Source organism: Pipistrellus hanaki (assembly GCF_964339955.1).
Source record: "Pipistrellus hanaki genome assembly, contig: scaffold_41, whole genome shotgun sequence".
Classification (NCBI taxonomy): Eukaryota; Metazoa; Chordata; class Mammalia; order Chiroptera; family Vespertilionidae; genus Pipistrellus; species Pipistrellus hanaki.
The window spans coordinates 841,213-862,306 of record NW_028182292.1 but is presented as its reverse complement, the minus strand read 5'-3'; the positions used below and the strand labels follow the sequence as shown (position 1 = coordinate 862,306).

At 45.5% G+C, this 21,094-nt stretch overlaps 1 pseudogene across 1 annotated transcript; it reads left to right on the top strand.

Annotated features, from left to right (window-relative positions):
- Positions 1-16,896: 16,896 nt before the first annotated feature.
- LOC311616058 (p53 apoptosis effector related to PMP-22-like) lies at positions 16,897-18,228 on the top strand (annotated as a pseudogene). Its single transcript has one exon. The product of its transcript is annotated as a p53 apoptosis effector related to PMP-22-like (transcript).
- Positions 18,229-21,094: the final 2,866 nt, after the last annotated feature.

Sequence of the window (21,094 nt, the reverse complement as noted above, 5' to 3'; positions counted from 1 at the left end):
GTTGGGAGTGTATGTGAGACCAATACTGGACGTGAATGAGGAATCACACAATAAAACCAGGATTCTGCAAGTGCTCAGACATGGTGGCCTTTCTGTGACGGCAGCAACATAAGGGGTGGAAAGGGGCACTACTTTTGGAAAAATAACCTGACACATTGGGACGGATGCATACTCGTGCATTGCTGGTCAAACAACATGCGCTGTTCACCGCACACTGATAGGCTGAAGTGAAAATGGAAAGTCATGCCATGATTCAAATACTGGATAGCTGCAACAGCTATCAATCATGCCTAGGAAGGCAGAGGACTTTGGGTCCCACACTAGGTACCACGCCCAGGTCACGAAATACACTGACCCAAGGCCTGGCAGCTTCACAGCCTTGTGCAACTCCCACCGTGTGGATACAGGTCAGCCACCACCAGCTATGACTAACTGCATACAATAAACAGCGTGACTACACAGCATACATACAATAAAATAATAGGATGGAGGGGCTACTGGGCTTACTGCTGACAACCATGATATCCCATTACAAATGATAATGAGCATCCACAGTATACGGATACTTAACCCTATGAAATACCATCCACAAGGGCTCACACCATCTGAGGTGATGAGTAAACACTGCTCCCAAGAAATATAGCAAATAAATGGTACCTGATGGACTCAATTAGGGAAAGGGGCAGTACAAATGCACGGATGGGGGGCTAACAGGACTGAAGTATCAAGTGAACCCTTTTGAAAATACTCCACAGCACCACAAGAGCTTAAACACGTGTGACCAAGGAACACGAAGGGATTTGGCCATACATATTACAGAGATTGACTTCCCCCATGAGGATATAGATCAGCCACCGCCAGGCTGTGCTACCCACCCAGGATGATGCAGAAAGTGGGTGGGGTGGGGCCGCGAATACAATTCTGTAGATGCGCATTGTGGGTAGGAGATACCATGACTACATAAAATAAACAGGCTCGAGGACCTCCTGGGGTTACTACCACATGGCCATGGTGGGATTATAACCATGGTAAATGCAGACACCTACAAGGGCACATACCGTCTTTCAGCCAATGAGTACTGACTTCTCCACAGCAAAACAAATAACCTGTTAGTGAGCAGGACAGACTTCCATGGACTAAATTAGGAGAAGGGGCACTAGATAGGCAAGGGGTGCCTACCAGCACATCCAAAGGATGGTAGCCTGCACTTGGCCCTTTCTCAACTAATCCACACCACATTGCAGCACCCCAAGAGCTCGGAGCAATATGACCGAGGAACAGGGAGTGATATGGGCACACATGGCACAGGGATTCAATGGTTCGTCAGCTCATGCACATATACAAAAATATCGCAGACAAGTTTTGGCAGGCAAAGCAACAGCCCTTTAGGGACCTGGATGAGGCCAACAAGGGTACTGCTACCAGCAGACTCACATATGGTGACACAAGGTCATCTAAGTCCAAGTATGGGATACATGGCCCATACATAGTGCAAATCCCCATGAGAAAAAGTGGAAAGAAACTAAGACGGGACACCTCAGGATCCAATAATTAACAGCATAGACTAACAAGATTGGGCTGCACTTACTTGGCTGCACCAACCAAAGGACTTACAATACCATAACAGCTGCATGGTTTCTAGGCTTGAAAATTCAGACATTGAAGGTGAAACCCTCCATGAGTGCGTCACTATGTTTAACACATCATGGGATTGGGTGGTACGGAAGGAGGGGTTCGTGACAGCAACAGGAATAATGCACCAATCACAGTAACCTATGTGTTCCACATGGGAAGGGAAACACAACCTGGGCGCTAGATGTCAAACCCTTGCTCCTAAAATGAACTGAATGCAGGATTACTGTCCCTTTAGCAGTTTCACAACGGGTCCATATTTTGACAGGCACGCTAAAGCAGTAAAGACTGTCCAGCAGGAAAGGGGTGGGTACAGGACACTATCTACTGCATTTCCCAGACACTAGAGCTGGACATGCATGAGTCAGCACACAACGGAAACTATTCTAGGATGGCTTTCACATGTGGGCCTTGGTGTGAGGGCACAAGGAGGTGAGCAAAGGAGCGCTACTTTTTGGAAAAACCGGCGCTGGCACATTGCAAGCCGGACAACGCACCTTTGGAAAAATACACATGTGGACGCTTGACCGCACACTGATAGGCTGCAGTGGAAACAATGGTACGGGAATGGCATCGTTCAGTTACTGGACAGAGACATCAGCTACCGGTCAGGGAGACGGAGAGCTTTGGTTACCAAGCTACACGGCACACCCACACGACCAAACACACATCCCAGGGCCTTTTTTGCACATCTTTGGGGACCTCCCCACCACGAAAATACAGGTCAGTCACCATCAGGCTGTGCTGCACAGGATAATGCAGTCGGGAACAGGAGCCACCAAACTGTGACTGCACGTGATGTGAGAGGCAGTTGGGAAAAATAACCACATGAAATGAACATAACCTGGACAGGCTCCCAGGGTTGCTAAGGACAGGCATTCCTGACATGGCAATACAAAAAAACAATGGTCAGCCAGGGAATGTGAATGTAAAACTAGGGAATTACACCATATGCAAGGGTCTGATAGAGATGGAATAAGGTAGGGAAAGGGGAAGTACAAACACGGGTTGCTTGCAGGATATGCACAGAATCGCATAAAGTTTTCAAGTTAGCACTTATTCAAAAACTCTGCACCTGACAATCCACATACTATACATTAAACTTAAAGATGCCGAGCCATGCAACAAGGAGGGGTGTGGACATACGTGGATGGCACAGGGATTAAAAGGGACAATAAATGCTGCTCAGAAAATGCACATATAGCAGAAACCGGTTTGGATCAGTAGATAGAGCGTCAGCCTAGGGACTGAAGGGTCCCAGGTTCGATTCCGCTCAGGGGCATGTACATTGCTTGCGGGAACATCACCGGTAGGGGGTGTGCAAGAGGAACCTGGTCGATGTTTCTCTCTAATCGATGTTTCTAACTATCGATTCCTCTCTCTTCCTCTCTATAAAAAAAAAAAATCAATAAAACTTTTTTTTAATGAACATATATAAAAAACTCACAAGGAGGTTTTCACATGGGGAAATAAAAATAAAACCTTTAAGGGAACACAGTGAGGCCAAAAAAGGTGCAAAAATGAAAAAAAATGAAAGGGTGGGAAGGCTATTGCAAACCACGGTGCTGCAACGAGCTGGTGCTGTGCATAAAACTCAAACTTGTGGAATAAATGGGCTATGCATAGTGTTGTTCAATGAGATCCCTCATGAGATGAAGTGCACTCCGTGATGAGATAACTTGCAATTCCAATACTCGGCGGCACAGAAGGCCAACAGCAGGCTGCACGCTTATATGTACCTTGTCATTCAGACATTGCATACTGGCATACCTGACAACAATACATAGGGTACATGAAAAAATAACAAAATCCCCAAACTGTAAAACATATGGCTTATAGCACGCTGCAGGAAAACACTATTCCAATCTCACATACCATAGTCCACGCCCTCTCACAGCTGTCCATCTCCTGCACTGTCAACCCTTAAAACCTTAAAGCACTGTGGCTGAAAACAAACTCAACGGACCCTGCCACCCACCCACCAAACGATGAATTCCATACACGGGTGCATTCACACATTTCTGAAAAACAAGACACATAGGAAAAGGGAATGCTCCTCACGATTGCAACGGGCATGGGCAAGTGAGGGGCCGTGGCCTCAAGTGCCCACTAGAACACGTACAAGAGCTCATCATAACACATTCAAAAAGGACATTTGAACATGACCACACACAAGCAATGCTAGTAAGCATAGCCGCTGAAAAACCATAGCCACTTTGGGACATACATTACATACTACATAGATTCAAAATACAATTTAAAAAAGATGGTTACTTAAAGTTGGTTTCCATCAACATTTCTTTAGATGAAAACCTCACATGACTTAACCTGCCAATGTCGACATACATGGCACAACGTGGCGGAGCAAAATGGCATGCCTCGGTGATGTGTTTTAGAAAGAATATCAGGGTTCATGGACATACACACACTGACGTTACCTTGTGCTCATCCTATGATCAACAACGGCAGCGTTGAAGGGAGCGGAGGCCGCATACAAAGCCAAGGGTCAAGTGGATACTCAGGGACGTTGCCTAAGCAACGGAGACCGCAGGTGCGCGGCCTAAACCTTCCTCGTCCTGATGCTAACGCTGCTCCTCTGTCCATGGAAATCTCTCCATCTGGAACACATTGCATCAATAAATATATCAACCATAAACTTCCACAAGCGCTCCAAAAATCAACAGTGGCTTCTAAAAATATCATTCCACAATCACAGTGAAATTAAAATAAATAAAAAATACAGAGATACATTACACACGTGTATCTTTTCAAAAATTTTCTTAAAAATGCATCCTAAACATTTTTTAAATACAAACATGAACGAAAAAGAGACAGAAAACACAAACACATGAACATACAACAAAAACTTGCTTGAAAATAACTTAAATCTGCAACGTTGAAATCCATGATACTGAAAAACATGGACAAGGGTCGTGGAGGAAAAATGGCCAAGGACAACCATCATTATTACAAGAACCATTTAAAAAAAAAAAAAAAAAAAGGATGACACATCATACGAAAATATGGTTTCTCTTTCTCTCGGGGGCACCATTCAGTGGCTGTGACGGTCACAATTTAAAAATGCACACGGGACCCCTTCCCATGACCATCCCCATCCGACACTTCAAAAATCACAAACTAACTCCAGAAATTTATACACAAACACGTGCCACAACACAAGATATCGGAATACAACAACACTTACGATTACCTTCACGCTGCTACGCACAATCCTTTTCCATGGACAACCTGCAGCTTCATTCTTTTCAGGCTTCACACAGTCACTACACGGGCCTTGCACAAAAAGAGCCATGTCCCACCCATGCTCACTTGTCCGGGAAGATGGATAGCCATCCTTTATTGGGAGAAAGTGGCACTTCTGAGGGAGAGAAAACATAGGTCACATGAAATAATAACAACAAAGACATCAACAATATCACCATGCTTTCCTTCGATCACGGACGTACTACGCACATACACACAAACAGGGAAAACGCACGGCTAGGGTTCACGCTCCACACACAAACCTGGCACCTCATCCGCCGCTGGAGCCATCACAGGGAAAAAATACGACACGGCTACCGAGTCATACACCACACAAATGCTATAGGCATGCAATGCTCTCGGCATGCATGTCTAAAAAAATAACAGGTGCTCTGCAAAAAATACACATTCACTTTCATAAAAGAGTTCAAAAAAATGGCCCAAAAACTTAATAAATCCATGACAAACTCAACTAATCACAAACTATGCAGACACCAGGGAAACCGCCAGGAACACCCATGATGTGATACACACTCAATACTTCTAAAAACATTGCATAGCAGCTAACAAGAGAAAAAATACATTGCCAACACGGGCAAAAAACATGGCCTAAAATACATTTCCAAAACGGGCAAAGAACATGTCCTGAAATCCAAACTATGGATCACGTGCACACAAGATAAAACAATCAACAGGTGGCACTCGCTTTATCACATGCATCTGCTCAAAAGGTAACATCTTCACACTTCCAGAACACAACACCCAGGACACACAAACACACTCCATGACAAAAAACTAATCAAATCAAGACACCTTACTTTCATACACCCGTGGACATCGCTCACTACTTCAACAGAAAAAAAACATTCCACATCCTCCACCGTGCACGGTGACTATGTGCACACACACCACAATATCCACTTCCCCCTATCGCGCTCCTAACACAAAGAAACCATACCAAACCACTTTGAGAACTCGGGAGACTACAACAAACAAGGAAAAGGACATTCTGCTTGGTTACCTTTCCTAGATTTTAAAAAAAAAAATCCGCAATGAAATAGCAGTCACCGACACACAACATTTCAGACTGACCTGTTGCTAAAAAATAATGCTAACGGCTACACCAATAGCTGCTAAACTATTACACCGTTTATCACATGTGGTTCATTCATGGGAAAAACTCTAAAAAACACCCAATAAGGAACTTCTGGCAGATTTCAGGACAACAACAACGAAATCAATTTTTATTTAAACGACAAACAAAACACGTTTTCTATAACTAACGTGACACTGTGAATAAAGGACTAGAAATAACACCTATGGCTACAATAAGTAAACAAGAAAGCGGCACACAAGACACATTTCAAGCACAATCCACGACCATACAAGACGTCAATGAGACCCTAGGGTACTGTGAGACACACAATTCAAAATATACAAAAAAAAAGCTAACCATCCGGGGGGAACAGGAACCACATGGGCAACGAAATGTGACATAATCCCCCCCGCAAATGGGGGGCCGCAGTTAGGACGTGACTGGCATTTAGGACATGACTGGCATCGCCCAGACACATCCCAAATACATTCAACCATCAGTCAGCATATGCTGAAATGCCCTGAAACACACCCATCACTTCCTGTTCAACCCTAAGTCCAACCCTTTCCTCTTTCTCCCCTCAAAAACACGCCACACGTCAGGTGTCCATTCTCTCCACCTCCATTGGGGGAGATAGCCTGGTTGGCTCCTTTCTCCTCTACCCAATCCTTCAATTCCAATTTCTCTACCTACTCAATGAGCAGGGCTCCTCACTGGTAAATACACTTTAACATATTTTGGTGGTCACTCTCCTGTGCCTCACAACTAATGAAAAACCTATCAAAGTACAACGAAATGGCATCATCTTTCAAAATTCAAACCATCCTGGCCATCTCATACAACAACAGGGACACCACATAACCCTAAAACAATTGCAAAAATAACATCTTTCAGAATTAAGAAAAGAACAAATGCAATGTCACTATGGATGCATTCTTCTGCCTAGGCTGCAAGACGTCTTAAAAAAATTACGGGGCAAATACCTAGTGGGGGAATAATCAACACGCTCTCTAAACTGACACACGCGTCCCACCTCATGCCGAAAACTGACGCCCACAACGCCAACGAAATAAACACGCTCTACACAAACGACTGGCCAAACCTCTTCCTCTCCGCCGTACAAATTCGACACGGACCTTCTTCACTCTTCTCACACACACCAAAGCACGGAAGGACACAACTGGGAGATTCTCCCTTGCAAACATACACGTCCACAAAAACAAAAATGGCATTGAACTCAACAAACATGTTCACTAAAACACCCTTTTGCTGAACACAATCTAAACACATCAGCATGGGATCCCCTTCCACTGTTTCTCAGCGTTCGGGGCTGTTCTGGCTGGCACAAACATCGGCACACTACACACTTCTCTCGACAGGGCAATGCCAGCTGAGCAAGGACTCATCAACTCCACTCATTACATGACTTTAACGCCGTCAGGAACACTCTCTAACCACCAAGCTTGCTTACATGTGGAAAACAGGACAAAATGGGCACGGGCTCACAATGGGTCCGCACGTGGGGAAGCCACAAACAAGGACACGCTCACATTACCCGACAGTAAATTCACTTACAAGTACCTCACTAGGATGCAAATACCAAACCACAATACCTAACAGAGGACACTTCACCACACATGACACAAACATTCAACACACAGCGAACAAAAGACACAAACAGACCCTTCCTCACCTACCTGCACAAAATAAACACCACGGGGCTGGATCTCCCTGCCCGCAACCGCCTCCATTCACACACTGGGAAAAAAAAATCCGCAACGGCTCCTTAAAACACATGCACATAGCCCATTTCAATGAATAACATGAGGAGGAGAATCTTACGTGGAAAAACGAGGAATGCACAGGGCCAAAGACATCAAGGCTTAAGCATGGATTCCCCCAGCCACACAGCGCACAGCTCAGCTTGAGTGGCTCTGGCAGCCAAAGCCGGGAGTCAATGGCTTCATAAAGAACTTTTGGCGGGAACTTTAGGGTGGAGACTTCTTCATCCATTTCCGGTACCGGCGGAGACAATGCAATGGATTCACCGCAGAGGACAAGAACTCTTGATCAAAGGGAGTAGTCACTATGAAATCACTGAAAAGGCCACTCCCCGGAGAGAGGGGAAAAACGCCTTGGCCCAAATAAAACCTAACTAAACAATCCTAAACATTTAACACACACACACACTCACACACACACACTCACAATTCTACAAAGAGCAATTGCACAAAGAACACTTCACATAGGCAGCTGCTGAGCATCTACACAACCACCATTTCATGAGGAAAACACCACACAATACGACAACAACAACACAAACATAAATGTCCTGGGACGGGGGAATGGCAGGATCCCACATTAAACCCTTACAAATGTGAGTGAAGGAAGGAGGAGGGAGAACCCCGCTCGCGCCCGGCCCGGCGACCGTTGCCTCCTCTCTGCGAACCCCGCCGGGACCGGGGAAAGCCGGGGGTGGATGGCGGCGGACGCAGCCCCTTTTCCAGGGGTTCGAGGACAGGCTCCCTCCTTCTTTAAAAAAAAACAAAAAAAAAAAAAAAAACCTTACAATTGTAAAAATAACAGCCTACAATTATATCTATACAGATAAAAAACTAAACTAAACTCATTTATCTCTCACATCAACATTTCATCTCTCTCTCTCTCTCTCTCTCTCTCTCTCTCTCTCTCTCCCTCCCTCCCTCCCCATACCTCCCGAACACACTCATTTTTTACACGCTCCCTACGAAGCAATGGAAAAAATAGCCACACGTGCTCACACAGGGACCAAAAAATCTAAAAACACAATGCTAACGTGTCCCTACTTGAAATACAAACAAAAACAAATCAAAACACAGGCAAGGGGAGCACAAAAATTACATACCACATCAAGAACAACCTCACCTAAACAATAAAACACATGCAACATGAAAAAAAACATTTCAATAAGAGACTCCACACGCTACCTAACATGCTCTTACATGCTCTCTCTGAAGATGAACACAAGCAAACTCAGCAAGCAAACAGAAGCAAAGTGCCACAAATCTTACACACCCTACTAGATCTTCTCACGTAGACACTTTGATGCACGATCCCATTACACGACACGCCTGGTTCAGGGCCCACTCACAGTACGCTTTCTAGACAAGGACACACACTAACATTAATACACTTCAAAGACTTCTTTGGGAAAATGGGGGCCACGCAGCACTCCACCCCTAAGGGAGCACGACTGTCTGTTGTGTCCTTTTACCATTCCTTTCCGCGACATTCTCACACAAAGATATCTCTTAGGTGGCAAATTCCAGAAACAGGAAATAAGAACAATTTACATAGCATTAACAAATTCAAGTGGCCTCAAAGACCACTATCTCAACCACACAATGACTTAATGGCTACGACTATTCACAGCCATCAAGGTTGCCCAGCTCTTTTTACATATTATTACCAGGGACAATGTCTGCTTTCTGAAACTTTGGCACAGGAAACCTTACCACAAATCCTGCCTGCCTGCCTGCCTGCCTGCCTCCCTGCAAGCTTACCTCCTGAAAAATTAAAACACAAACACATTCAGCAAAATAACCTCACAACCTCCATGTGATCTTGCATTCCTCGGTGCACAACAAAAATATACAGCAATACAAACTCTCCAACATGGAAAAAAAACTAAAATCAAAACCTACACTCCCGGGTCCCCTACAAGATTGACACAAGTACATTGCCTGACACAAAATAGGTTCCTGAAATTTACCTTTTGTGGTCAAACACAATACTCACAATTCCCACCAAACACATCCCCGGAGACACTCACTCACATTCCCAACCATCCCACCTGATATATAGTGGCAACCATACTTTGGTAAAAACTGCTGTTTGAATTTTAACCCTGCTAAGTGTTGCTGTTGCATCTGATTAAAACACATGGTTCTTACCTCAGCTTACAGGTGAAGACCTGGAGGCTAAGGCAATTTTCCCTTGCCTGGGAACAGGACCACAGGAGATTAATTCCCACTGACTCAGTAGATTCAGGGATAGAAATTGTAGATAACCTTTAGAGACTAACCGCTGAGCTCTGCTTCTGTGTTATCGGCTATCGCAAGATAGGGACACATTCCAATGTCCAGCAGGATGTGACTGGGAACCAACCCTGCGGGCTGTCCCCAGTCTTTAGAATTTAGTCTTTAGGATTTAGAATTTAGAACAAAGGAAAATTCCTGCGGTTTGAACCTTCAAAAGGGACTGCCTACCCCTAAAATGGTGCAGTCATTTGGAGTCCACCTGCATGTGGTGCTCTTGTGGCTGTCCTGGACAGTTCAATAAATCCTTGCCTGCTTTTTTTAATTAATTAATCAGCCTCCGGTGGTCTTATTTTGAACCCAGGGTTCCACCTCCCAACACCACCTCACTTACACAAATATTAGCATCAAAAACTACTGCACCAACGCCACCACTCAACATTCGGCTTCCATCCAAAATCTACACAACACACTCACACCTTACTTGCCTCCTCCTAGGCCTGCCTACGCTCACTCCTCAACCACAAACACATGTCCTACCACAACACACACAACGCAAACCATCGTCCACGCTCCTTCATGACCAACAACACAACACAATGAAACACACTGGCCACACACACACACACACACACACACACACACACCTCCAGGAAAAACGAGGGCCAGCAGGACAGACAGATCATCCACACCCACAAGGCCTAGCAGGAAACTTCCTCCCCATTTCAAAAGCCCAATTATCATGCAAACATAAACAACTTACAGCCTTTTCAACATCCCCAGTCCTTTTGCATTAGGCATCCGCCATGCTTTCCTAATAATGGCCCATCAAGGCTCCCTTTCCGGATTGCCCTGGGGAGGGAAATAGCATCTGCATATCAATAACAGCCTCCAGAGACACTTCTAGCAAAAATATGCAAACTACCATGCCCTGCCAAAAAAAAGAAAATTTTTAATTCTCCTTTCAAAGCCACTACATCGTCCTCAACTAAAAACCACAATTGACTCCACAATACAAGCAAAGGCATCAAAACCTAAGGAATTCATTGCCTGAACAGACAATAAAAAACATAGACCGTGAAAATTTGATTTAAAAAATCCACATATTACCACAACACCAAGAATCTCACACACATGACAATCTAACATTAAAAATGCATCCGCTGTCTACCAAACAGGCCAACCGAGACAACAAATAAGGAATAACACTTCAAAGGACATGGACAACACTTACAAATTAAAACTTGACACAACACATACCACTGTCTCAGGACTCAAAAATGCCTCCACCTCATCAACAAACAACCTCACCTAGGAGGCACCTCAACCGGTACCGTGCCTCACCTCACTTCTCACAACAGCACAAGGCTTGCGAGCTTACACTTACAACACACCACCACACGCACGTGTGGCTCCACCCTCACCAGGTGAAGGGTCCTTTACACAGAAAACACTGATGGACATAAATTACGCACCTACCTGGATAAACAACTTACATGACAATCACAAAGGAACAGACTTCATCTACACTAAAAACTCCTGCACCTACTGACTCAATGCCAATCACTGTCCTCGGACTCTGTGTTGTGGGGTTGAACCCTGGGTTCAAAATAAGACCACCGGAGACTGATAATTAATTTAAAAAACAGGCAAGGATTTATTGAAATATCTGGCCAGGTCAGCAACGAGAGCAACACAAGCAGGTGGTCTCCACACGACTGCACCATTGCAGTGGTAGGCAGTACCTTTTAAAGGTTCAAACCACAGGAAATTAACTTTGTTCTAAATTATAAATCCTAAAGACTAAATTATAAAGACATTTCTGTGACAGTGGCCCACCCTCAGACCAGCGAACTTTGCCTGATAGCGCAGATGAAAGCCTCTCCCCTTTTAAATCGCCTGGACTCTGTGTCTTGCTTCTGCGTCTCAAACCTCTCAGCTGGAACTTTACAACAACCACACTTCACTCCACCACCTTCCTGATTCATCTCACAGCTTCTCTTTCCCGTGGGAGGACACCGCCCCGCTCCTTTGTCCCATACCAGCCCCTCACCTACAACCCCACAACGCTTCTGCACTCAAGAAGACAAAAACAGAAAGAAAAAGAAAGAAAAACCTCGTATGCCTTTTTTTAAATTCCAATAATCCATACATAGCAAAACTTGACCAACAAAAAAAGGCACGCAAACGGCAACCTGAGCAAAACCGGTTTGAACGATTGGGTTTCGGCTCAAACCCAAATCTTGAAACAATTTCTCACACTTTGTTTCTTAATGAATATGTTGGTGACTTCTTATTTTTTTCTTTCCAAAAGTAAGGGACAGGGATACAGATTTAGAAACATGGATGACAAACAAACATCAATCAGCTGCTCATGCAAGCCCCCCCCAACACACACCGGAAAATGTGACCGCAACAACCGTACATGCCCTTGACCGGGTAAGAACCGGGAACCTTTCACTGCGCAGCCAGACGCTCTAGCCTAGGGGTGTCGAACTCAATCAGAGAAGGGGCCAAAATCTAAAATCCAGCCTAAATCGCAGGCCGAATGGTTTACTGAACAGTCATAAACTGACAATGTCATAAACTGACAGCGGAGTGCAGTGATGACAGCGCGGTACGGGCCACATTGCAAGGCCTGGCGGGCTGGATTTGGCCCGCGGGCCTTGTGTTTGACACATGTGCTCTAGCCACACAATCAGCCAAACCGGTTTGAACAATTTCTTATACTTTGGAGGAGTCCATAGGAGAAATCATAAATAGAGGAAAACGCACACACACTCTGACATTCAGGAGACTCATCGACATTCTGGGGAGACTTTCCAGAACTCACTGCCTTTTCAGAGCATCCTCAAGGGGCAACACCTACTTTCCTGGTAAACCAACATTTACACATGAACCAAAAGTTAGAAAAGGGCACACACAAACAAGGAAATGATCCAAATGCCCCCTTAAAAACAGCCATGGACCCACTGGGACGACGGCAGAGACACAGGAACTGTAAGGACCACCAACAACACATGGGAACTACAAATTGCCAAAAAATACCGACATACACATAAGACAATCTCATGCCATCGTTTCTTCAATATAAAAATATAAAAATCCCCTCACACAGTGGACCTACTGCCCCAATAAATGTCTCTCCTAACACCTCCTAGCTAACACGGAGCTTTGACACGACGTTAACAAACACACGGCAAACACGATGCACAACAATATCCACGCGTGGACACAGTGCTCTACAAATACCACTTTGCAACACCTGGTTTCACACAATTTCATTCAAACAAGGACACAGACGTGCAGGACGTGAAAGAAACCCAACCCACCCACACAATTCTGGGCGGTGGGGTGACTGCTATTTTGCAAAAACAAAAAAACAAAAGAAAACATTTAGAGGGCTGCAGACGACTTTACACTAACCATTCACAACAACAAAGAAAACACTTCAGATCCCACGGGGAGGTGGGGGGGATGCGCCTGCAGGGGGACCAAAAACGGAACTTCAAACTCAATACCACCTTTCACAACTAGGTCCTCCCACAGGCAAAACAACAATGGCCCGATCAAGATGCAAATGACTCGTCCTCAGGGAACAGATTGCCCGCCCCAGGACTTAGACATCTAGTAACTCCTTTGCATTTTAACCTTTGCATTCAACTGCAGCCTTGGGGCAGGGGGGCGGGGGGCCGCTAGAATTTGCTTCAATTTGCAAGCGTGCCAGGCACCACTGCCCTCACTAAGGCCAGAAAAAATGGCCTGCAAACCACAAGGGAAACACAACCAGAACTCAACACACAAATAACACCCCAGCTGGTTTTTCACAACAAACAGTGCTCAACGCACTTCCATGGCATCAGGGAATCAAGCACACTCAAACCGCATCCTGGAGGAGGGGGTTTTGCCCATGGGGGATGCCAGCAAGCCCAATGCACACAACCACTTCATCATAAAAACCTTACAGGCAACACATACCCCGAAACATAAACTCCACATAAGGGGCTCAAACACCTGCCGATGGCTGCCTTCAAAATGGCAAATATGGGGGGAAGAGGGGACACGGACACACATAGCCTCGGACAGTGGAACGGAGCCTCCTCACATGCCTCAGGGACATCGCCTCCCAACAACAACACTCACTCCACAGTAAAAATGGAACATTCTTCACATAACAATGCAATCCTATTCTCAACGAATCACAATCAACGTCACACTATTTCATTTAAATTTAAAATAAAAAATTAAACCTCCTCACAACTGCCTCTGAACAACATTTAGGAACACTCGGCTCCATTCCAAAACACTTGGCTACACACAACCACAACTTCCACACACAAAAAAATTAAATAAGTAAAAAGAAAACGCAGAGTCACCACGCGCCTCAGGAGACGTCACAAATAACAACACACCTTGGCCATGAACGGCACCTCACCTGAGGGGCGCAAAAAAAGGATAACCCCTTGACAACACACTCTACAAAGGCACACATCGCCCCAACACATCACAAGGAAAACTCCCCAGCAAAACAACACACAACATGTCTCATTGGCGACACCTGATGACCAACGCAAGAAACGCCTTCACAACCAGACACCTATCAGCAACATGGACAGGAGCACCAAGAAGTATCATCGCTGAGGACTTGGCGACATCTACTGACAAACGGAGGAAACGCCTTCAAAGCGAGAAACCTCTCAGCACCATGTCATCAGCGAGGACTTGGCGACACCTGCTGACCAACGCGAGAAACGCATTAACAATAAGACACCTCTCAGCACCATGGACACAGACGACATGGCTCGCACCGAGGTTCCTGGGAGAAAGTTGAAAAGAGAAATCTCTCTCTCTCTCTCTCTCTCTCTCTCTCTCTCTCTCTCTCTCTCTCTCTCTCTCTCTCTCTCTCTCTCCTCTCTCCCTCCCATCTCCTACATCATTCAATTCCAACAAACATAGCTTCAATGCCAGTATAGAGTTCCTTTAAAAATTATTATTTTAAAAAAGGGACGGAGTGCAACAAAATAAACAAAAAGAACAACCTTCAGATTTCATCACTTCTCTTGCTGCAGCACGTAATTTCAAAAAATTACTCATTTTAAACTTGCAATGTCACACAATTCACAAAATTCACCAATGATTACATTGCCATATTTCACAGACGGAAAAGGACACATCAAACACACTTTAAAAAAATCACAAATTCAACTGAAAGATCTAGGCATCACACGTGCTGCTAACACCACAGGACAACACCTTCACTCACACTAAAGGAGCCTCACAGGCAAGCCTTGCAATGGCACATCTTTAACACTCAACAGCACCACCATCCCACTGCTGCTCACTCATCCCACCATCAACGTACAACTTACACAGCTCAACACTCTGCACTTCCCTTCAAAAAGGACTCAGGAGGGGGGGCGGGGGGGGGGAATCTCATTCAGGGTGCCAATCAGTCATCTCACAGGGAACTGCCAGACAACAACCTACAGATAACCCCTTGACGGCCATCGAAGAGAAGGGGTGCACAACCCACAGCAAGAATTATCACGAGTTCCAATTCTCCCTCATCAAGGATTCCAGATTTCTCCCTCCTCTCTTCCTTTACCAAATAAGAAAACAAATTTCCAATACATTTTTAAAAACAATATGTTGTGCTGAAACCGGTTTGGCTCAGCAGTAGAGCATCGGTCTGCGGACTGAAGGGTCCCAGTTTCGATTCCGGTCAGGGGCATGTACATTGGTTGTGGGCACATCACCGGTAAGGGGGTGTGCAGGAGGCGGCTGGTAGATGTTTCTCTCTCATAGACGTTTCCAGTTATCTATCTCTCTAGCTTCCTCTCTATAAAAAATCAATAAAATAATTCTAAAAAAATAAAAATATGTTGCAACAGCAAACTACTCACCACAATCTTTTTGGAACACATTTGCATTTAAAAAAAAAAAAAAGGGCATGTGTGTACCATAAACAACACTCACAAATAATATGCTACCCCTATATTGCCTCTCTCAAGGAGCCCACAAACTGGCATGTGCCATGACCGGGAATGGAACCGCACAACTTCCTGGTTCATAGGTCAAAACTCAACCACTGAGCCACAGGGGCTGGCCGTAGGGCATCGGTGGCTTTAATGGTCTCCTCTGTAGTCACAGCTCCAATATACAGAGACAAAGGTACATTTGCTTGAAAGTTGGAGGTGAACTTACCAGGCACTCGAGGCTCCAGGTCCTTTGGGAGGGACTATGCTCTCAAATACTCACCCTCAGACTGTGAGCCTGCAGACATGGTCTGTGGGCCGAGGACAGGGTCCTCCCGAGAGAGACACTATTTCCTCTGCCTCCTCAAGTGCCTCCTCCCAGGCATCCTGCCTCTACCACCTCACCTGACAGGCCGTCCCCAACCGCAGCCCTGCAAGCTGGCACAGCTGCCACTGCGTTTCTCTCCAAAAAGAAAATAACATGTTTTCATGGATTTCAGCCACAGGGATACACACCCACAGTGAGAATCGGCTGCCTCCTGCACCTCCACATCAGGCATGGAGGCCCCAACCCAGGCATGGAACCAGGAATCAGATATGGTTCACAGGTCAAAGCTTGACCACTGAGCCACACTGCCCAGGCGCAGCCAGGTGGAATCGCTGTGCTGTGCCCGGGAGATAAAGACTCCTTGGCTGTGGGCTGTTAACTATGTTAACTCACGGTTAACACCGCATTAACTTAGCGTTCAGTTCACACTGCATTTGCATGGGTTTGATCCACCTCTGCGGAGGGGGGTCGCCCCAGCTCCCTATCTCTTATGCTTCATAGGTCAGGGCCCCTTGGCTCTGTCCCCGGTTCTGGGTGCGTTCTGGGGGGCGTCTCTGCAGCCTGCAGGGTCCCTGATTCCCGACATTAGTATCTGCTGGGTCAGAAAAGTGTGAAAGCGCTCGAGTCTGTGTCAGGTTCCAGGAGGGGGACCAGGAGAGGTGAAGACTCAATGCAAAGGGTGCCTCTCACTGGAAGGAGTTGTCAGCGAGGTCTCTGGCCGCCAGCCGAGGGCATTCCTGGGACATGGGGCCACATTGCAATCCTGTCAGAAGACTGGACAACAGACACGCATCACCCAGATGCTGAGGGTTGTGCAGGAGAAGGCCCTGATTTATAGGAAATTGCACAAGGTGTGTGGGAGAAAAAAATTATAATATTTCTGGGGTAATAGGGCATCACACGGGTAATTTAAGATTGCTCGTGAAGACACGTCTCTGTGCTATTCTGGTCACTTTACTGTAGTTTTGCTTTGGGACGGCTTAAACAATAAAATAAAAAAAAGTGTAAACAAACGACGCAATTCCAGAGATGTCCACAAGACGGCGACATAACACCACAAAAGTGGTGTTACCAGGTATTTTGGTTAATAATGGGATTTTTTCCCCATAGATGGAGTTATTAGTAATGAACTGAAACTTCCCGAAAATGCTCTTCTTTTTGGCATTAAACTCGACATTTTCAGGCATTAAAATATCTATGATATTACCGCCTTCAGAAAATAAGACATGAAGCTTTGAAGATTGTTTATTCAAAATAGCATAGGTATCAAATCAAATAGCATATATATCCGCATATGTGCACTTGCCATTTTGCTCACTGGGTTTAAAGGAAGTGGTTTTTCGATGCTGCGCTGCGGCCTGGCCTGCGAGCGCGCCCGCTGGATCCTGCCGCTGTTCCTGCTCAGCGCCATCGCCTTCAACATCATCGCGCTGGCCGGCCGCGGCTGACTGCAGTGCAGGGACCACATCCAGACGTCCTCGCTGTAGTGGCGATGCTTCCACGAGGGCGGCGGCAGCGGGTCCGAGGCGGATGGCTGCCAGAGCCTCATCGAATACGCGTGGGGAAGGGCCGCCGAGGCCATGCTCTTCTGCGGCTTCATCATCCTGTGCATCTGCTTCATCCTCTCCTTTTCGCCCTCTGCGGACCCCAGATGCTCGCCTTCCTGAGAGTCATTTTGGCCCTGGCGGCTGTGTTCCAGATCATCTCCCTGGTGATTTACCCCGTTAAGTACACCCAGACCTTCACCGTTCATCTCAACCACGCCGTCAAATACATCTATTATATAACTGGACATACGGCTTTGGGTGGGCGGCCACGATCATCCTGATCGGCTGCTCCTTCTTCTGCTGCCTCCCCAATTAGGAAGATGACCTCCTGGGCAACGCCAAGCCTCGATACTTCTACTCCTCTGCCTAAGGCGGCGGCAGATTCCTTCTGCTGGGATGGATTCCAGAAGAAGAAACTGTTTTTCCCAGAATACTTTGAACCTATTTGTCAGGCAGGGGAGCAGGGTACTGTTCATGTCATTAGACTACGCAAAGCACTACAATAATGTGTGAGAAACTATTTCTTACATGGTGTTCTAGTTTCATATTCGAGATATATATATATATATATATATATATATATATATATATATATATAATTATTATAGAGTTAAATGAAACATAACTACTTTTCACGAATTTTCTGGAATATGCCAATATTGTCTTACTATATGTCTATACAATTTATACTGCATTTGTAAAAGAATACAAATATGAAACTTACCATTTTATGAGGTAAAAAATAAGAAGGCTTAAAAAGATTTAAGTAATCTTATCAAGTGTCTGTTTGTCCCGGATTACACTAGGTCTATTTAAAGAAAAGGAAATATTGGTTTAAAAAAAAAAATTGTCAGGGACCAAATCTTCTAAAAGAAATGTAGAAGATAAATATTTTCCCAGCCTCCTGCTAGTTAAGGAAGGCAAAAGAGTTTCCTGAATGCATATCATTTGTGAGAATTTCTAATTTATATCCTAACTAATAGATTTTTTTTTATTTTATTTTTTTGCTAAGATTCACATTAACTTGATATGTCATGTAAGACAGTATTCTTTCATGGCCAAAGCCTGTAGCAGTAGTAAGGTCTTCTATGCAAGGAAATGCTAAGATGAAATTTTCTCTTTAAAAGTGGTTTGTAGGGGTGGGGTGTGGGGAAAATGATATGTTAATCTGTATTGTTTTGTGTGTATATGTTAAAGACCAGAGTAAATTGCGTTGAAAGATGGGCGGGGTCTAAGTCATGGTGACTGACAGATATGCTTAGGTTGTGTAGCAAAGCACTAGGAAGGCCATTCCTATCACAGAAGAACATTAAAACAACCTTGGGAGAAGAAATGACTTCAATTTCTCATCTCAGTTGAACAGGCTCTACCCACATAGACACAGCTTCTGATAGATTGTAACTGTAAGTAAAAACTTAAAGATAGTAAAAAACATGGTCTTCTTTGGTAAACTGATTTAAAATATCTGGTATAAAGCATGCAACAGGTGAATTCAGAGATATCTCTGAATGGGAAATATATGATATATCACATGGGTTATTGTTTTTTTTACCATTTGTACTTACAGAACGAAAACCAATTCATTTGATATATCCAATTATTATTTTGTAAATTGCAGGATAAGCAGTTACAGTTTTTATTATGAATTTTTCCCAATAAGCCAGATAGTCTAAAAAAAAAAAAAAAAAAAAAAGTTGTTTTTTGCCGAAAGCAGTTTGGCTCAGTGGTAGAGCGTGGGTCTGCAGACTGGAAGGTCACGGGTTCGATTCCAGTCAAGAGCATGTACCTTGGTTGCGGGCACATCCCCGGTGGGGGCTGTGCAGGGGGAAGCTGGTCGATGTTTCTCTCTAGTCGACATTTCTAGCTCTCTATCTCTCTCCCTTCCTCTCTGTTAAAAAACAATACAATATATTTTTAAAAAATTATTTTTCTTTGTTCTTTTTAATATGTTATGGATCTCAGAGGGGAAGGGAAAGGAAGGGACAGAGAGAGAAACACCAATGATTACAGAAAACCTTCCATCGACTACCTCCTGCACGTCCCACTCTGGGGATGCAGCCCATAACCTGGCATGTGCCCTGACTGGGAATGGAACTGCACGACCTCCTGGTTCATAGGTTGAAGCTCAACCACGGAGCCACACAGGCCAGAGGTCATCAGTGGTTTGCATGGTCTCCTGTGCTGTCAAAGCTCCAGAGAAGAGAGACAAGAACATTTACTTGAGAATCGGAGCCAAAATTACCAGCCACTGAAAACTCCGAGTCCTTCGGGAGGGACTGCTATCCAACCATCAACCCCAGCCTGTGACCCTGCAGCCACAGTCAGGCAGCCCCAGGACAGGGTCCTCCCGAGAGAGACAATAATTCCTCTGCCTCCTCAAGTGCCTCCTCCCAGGCATCCTGCCGCTACCACCTCACCTGACAGGCCGTCCCCAACCGCAGCCCTGCAAGCTGGCACAGCTGCCACTGCGTTTCTCTCCAAAAAGAAAATAACATGTTTTCATGGATTTCAGCCACAGGGATACACACCCACAGTGAGAATCGGCTGCCTCCTGCACCTCCACATCAGGCATGGAGGCCCCAACCCGGGCATGGAACCAGGAATCAGATATGAGACCTCCAGGTTCACAGGTCAAAGCTCAACCACTGAGCCACACTGCCCAGGCGCAGCCAGGTGGAATCGCTGTGCTGTGCCGGGGAGATAAAGACTCCTTGGCTGTGGGCTGTTAACTATGTTAACTCAGGGTTAACACCGCATTAACTTAGCGTTCAGTTCACACTGCATTTGCATGGGTTTGATCCACCCCTGCGGAGGGGAGTCGCCCCAGCTCCCTATCTCTTCAGGTTCGGGGTCAGGGCCCCTTGGCTCTGTCCCCGGTTCTGGGTGCGTTCTGGGGGGCGTCTCTGCAGCCTGCAGGGTCCCTGATTCCCGACATTAGTATCTGCCGGGTCAGCAAAGTGTGAAAGCACTTGAGTCAGTGACAGGTTCCAGGAGGGGGACCGGGAGAGGTGAAGACTCAATGCAAAGGGCGTCTCTCACAGGAAGCGGGTGTCAGCGGAGTCTCTGGCCGCCTGCCAAGGGCATTTCTGGGACAACAGGCCACATTGCAATCCGTCAGAGAAATGGACAGCAGATAGGCATCAGCGTGGACACCCGATGCTGATGGTTGTGCAGGAGAAGGCCCTGGTTTATAGGAAATTGCCCCTGGTAATTGGGCGAAAAAAAATTATTAATTA